The following is a 4,534-nucleotide window of genomic DNA, read 5'->3' on the forward strand; positions in this document are numbered from 1 at the left end:
GGGTACGCAGAAGGTGGCAAGAGAGAAGGATGCTGTTGCTAGGCAACCCATCTGGTTTTCTGAGCTGCTAATTGAATCTGTGTAGCACAGATTTATGTGTTTGTTGGAAATAACTAGTTTATTTCTAGCCAGAAGAAGCTGCCTGGAGTTCATGTGATTCTGGAGGTGACGAGTCATCTTACAGTTCACCCTGGGAGGGCTGGGGAGAAGTCTGGCAGAATCATCCTATCACCCAGCAGTAGCTCCTCCTCTTGTCCCTGCTCTGTTGCTGGCCACACTCCATTGACGTCTGTGTAATGATGTTTCTGGGTGGACATCAATGACTGACTCAGACTGTGACTTCTCACACCAGTCACGCTCTGGAACGGTTTAGAGCAGTGATGCTCTCTTGGTTTTGACAAATGAACCTACTCACGTCGGTTCCTTCCATTGTTACTAGTTATCTAGAAGGGAGTCACATTATCTTACTGCAGTTCAAAATGAACTTAAATTCATTCTAAAATTTAAATTCATATATGATGACTTTTTGAGATATGAAGGGTATTATGGAACCAAACAAACAAGATAGTGTGATATTACTCTGAAACATCTGGGAATCAATGGTGTGAGCCCAATTCAAGTAGACCAGGATTTCCTTACTTTGGCCCTGCTGGCATTTTGAGCTACATAATTCTTGGTTGTAGGGGGCTGTCCTGTCTATTCTAGAATGTTTAGCAGGCCAGGTGCGGGGGCTCATGCCTGTAATCCTAGCACTTTGGGAGGCCAAGGCGGGCAGATCACTTGAGGTCATGAGTTCGAGACCACCCTGGCCAATGAAGTAAAACCTTGTCTCTACCACAAATACAAAAATTAGCTGGGCGTGGTGGCACACGCCTGTAATCTCAGCTACTTGGGAGGCTAAGGCAGGAGAATGGCTTGAACCCTGGAAGCGGAGGTTGCAGTGAGCTGAGATTGCGCCACTGCACTCCAGCCTGGCAACAGAGCAAGACTCCTTCTCAAAAATAAATAAATAAATAAATAATGTTTAGTAGCATCCCTACTATTAGATGCCAATAGCACCACGACCTCCTACCCTAGTTGTGACAAAATGTTTCTATACTGTATAAAATATCTCCTGTCAGGCAAAGTCGCCACAGTTGAGAGCCACTGAAATACAGTATATTCACGTATTCTATTTAGCCCTTGCAGCAGAAAACAGCATTCCTCTCTATGATCAGATGCTAATATTCCTAATAACATTTTTCTTAACTATCCGATAAATATGTGAACACATTCTTGTGATAAAAGATTCAAATAATTACTGAAGTTTACAGATCAAATTGGGAAAATTACCGCACCCCCCGCCTCCAACTTTGTCCCTATCCCTCCCTCTTTTTATTTCTAATTTTTATTTTTCGAGATAGGGTCTCACTCTGTAACCCAAGCTGGAGTGCAGTGGTGTGATCACGGCTAACTGCAGCCTCAACCTCCCAGGCTCCAGCATTCTCCCACCTCAGCCTCCCTAGTTAGCTGGGACTATAAGTGCGCACCCCCATGCTTGGCAGATTTAAAAAAAAATCTTCTACAGAGACAGAGCTGGTCTCTAATCCAGTGGTTCTCAAGGTGGCATTTCCTCCCAGGGAATATTTGGCATCTTTGGTTCTTACAACTGGGGAGGGAGACGGTTCTACTAGCATTTTGTGGATAGAGACCATGGATGCTGCTAAACATCCTACACACAGAACCGCCTCTTGCAACAAAGACTTAAGTGGTCCAAAATGTCAATAGTGCTGAGGCTGAGAAACCCTAATCTATCCCCCACATCCTATCATAATCCCTAGTGATAGACTCACATTACAGATCTGAGCCTGCCCTAGTAGTTAGTATACACCTGTCAGATTCAAGGCTTCCCACCATCTTTTGAATAGCCTTCCCTTTTTCGGGAGGAAATTCCAACATTCTACGTCTTGCCTCCATGAGGAAGGAGTTCACACCCCAATTCCCAGTCTCCTTTGTAGCCAGGACCCAGGTGTGGGGCCCAGACTTCCTCAATCAGACATCCCTATGAGCTTTCGATGTGGAAGTGAGCAAGGTGAAGGAACAGGCTCTTTTGGAAGTTTGGCATTATGTAGGAGGCTGCAAAAGCATGTGGGATTTGATGTTAACAGTGGCAGTGGCAGCCATTCCCCAGTGAGTCCCAGCAGTTGTGATGGCGATTTCCTCCAGCAGCAATCCCAGTCTTAGTATTTTCCTCATCAGGCCAGTTTTCAGCTTGGTTCTGAGCTTCATTCTTGGAAGCTTAGCCTGGGGCCACTTCTCCATCCTCCCTAGAATTCCCTGAGCTGTACAGCATCCTTTTAATACACACCTTTTCTGCTTAGTCAGCCAGAGTCAGCTTCTACTGCTGAAAATTAAGAACCCTGATAGTAAAGACTCCTTGCTAAAAACTGTCTAGCGGCTTCCCATACATTCTAGAATATGTCCCAAACCCTGTGCTTAGCCCAAGGCTCTTCTTTATCTGGGATGTACCTATCCTGTCCATCACTCTGGTCACACAGAGTCATCCTGGTCCTGGCACCATTCCTCATTGCTCACTACTAAAGAATCCTACGGGCATGGCAAACCTCCTCTATGTACCCTCTTAAAACCAAAATGTATTCAAACACCCATGCTAACATTCTTAAATATCTGCTAGCCATAATAAAAAAATCAATGTACTTTACATTCTTAACTCCCACAATTTAACCTAAATATTTGCCCTAACATACTTATACTAGTTCAAACAAACATTAAGTCATAGCCTATTCCTCTTCCTTAAAAGGGTTTTGACCTTTCTCTACATTCCACAAGTTACTTCCTCCTTCCTTTGTCCTCCTCTGCCTTTGCCTCTTTTAAAAAGTTCTAAATTACTAGCCAATCAAGACAAATACAAAATATAAAGTCCCATTCCAGCCAATAAAAACCAGATACAGGCCAGGCACGGTGGCTCACGCCTGTAATCCCAGCACTTTGGGAGGCCGAGGCGGGCGGATCAGGAGGTCAGGAGATCGAGACCATCCTGGCTAACACGGTAAAACCCCATCTCTACTAAAATAATAATAATAATAAAATAATAATAATAATAATAATAAATAATAATAATACAAAAATTAGCCGGGTGTGGTGGCGGGTGCCTGTAGTCCCAGCTACTCGGGAGGCTGAGGCAGGAGAATGGCGTGAACCCGGGAGGCGGAGCTTGCAGTGAGCCGAGATCGCGCCACTGCACTCCAGCCTGGGCGACAGAGCGCGACTCCATCTCAAACAACAACAACAAAAAAAAACAAAAACAAACAAAAAACCAGACACAGCAGTAAAGTGGACACATCAGGTTATATATGACCCTGTCTCCTTTGTTCGGTGTACTCTCGTGACAAAACTGCTGGCGAGTATACCCTTTCTACAAAAAATAAAAATGGCCTTGCTAAAAAAATTAAATTTATATTCAAGTGCTATTTCTTTACAACATCAAAAAACAAACATTTCTAACAATCCCAATCCTCAGGTCTGTATTTATGTCTATCATAAAGCAGAGACTTTTTACACTCTACTGAAAGAGCTGATTCACTCAACTGTAAACTTTGCATGGGCAGAAACATGTCTTTTTGGTCTCTTGAGTATCCAGCATGTGGGGTATCTGTCACAAAGTAGGCAATCAATACATATTTATTTGCAGAATCAAGGGCAAGATGTGGACAAGTGCTGCCACCTATTGGGAGAAACATTATTTGACTCTAAGGATTTGGACTATGGTTATCACATAAGGATGAAATTTGATACTCTCTCTCATCTAAGTTATCATTAGTTAGACCCTCTATGGTAGCCAGCCTCCAGGATGGCCCGCAGCGATCCCTGTCTGTTGGCATTCATACCTTTGGCTGGATCCTCTCACACATAGGGTTGGTTTGTAAATATGACAAAAGCCGTATGTGACCTCTGGAGCTAGGTCATAAAAGACATTGTGGCTTATACCTTGGTCTCTCTGGGATCACCTGCTCTGAAGGAAGCCAGCTGCCATGTCATGGGGACACTCAAACAGCCCTATGGGGAGGTTCACGTGGTGAAAACAGGTCTCTGGCCAACAGTCATGACTGTGCAATCCTGGAGGCCGGTCCTCCGGCCCTAGTCAATAACTGCTGCCCTGGCCTACACTTTGTAATCTCATGGGAGACCTGGAGACAGAACCACCCAGCCACGCATCCCCAAATCCCTTACCTCTAAAACCTGTGGGGCAACAAATGTTTATTGCGTTAAACTTTGGGGTGATTGTTATGCAGCCACAGAGTTCTAATAAACTGTCGGACATAGATTACTGGCTACAAATAGTTCTACTTTTTTTTTGAGACAGGATCTCGTTCTGTGGAACCAGGCTGAGGTGCAGTGGTGCGATCACAGCTCATTGAGGCCTCGACCTCCGGGCTCAATCGACCCTCCCGCCTCAGCCACCCAAGTAGCTGGGACTACAGGCAGGCGCCACCACACCTAATTTTTTGTAGAGATGGGGGGGGGGGGGTCTCAC

General features: G+C 44.8%; 1 protein-coding gene across 27 annotated transcripts in view; it reads right to left on the reverse strand.

Annotated features, from left to right (window-relative positions):
• The window catches only part of BPIFC (BPI fold containing family C), a 60,375-nt gene that overhangs the window by 55,460 nt on the left and 381 nt on the right, over positions 1 to 4,534 (reverse strand). The window lies entirely within an intron of this gene.

The sequence above is a fragment of the Gorilla gorilla genome, chromosome 23 (genome assembly GCF_029281585.2).
Source record: "Gorilla gorilla gorilla isolate KB3781 chromosome 23, NHGRI_mGorGor1-v2.1_pri, whole genome shotgun sequence".
Lineage (NCBI taxonomy): Eukaryota > Metazoa > Chordata > Mammalia > Primates > Hominidae > Gorilla > Gorilla gorilla.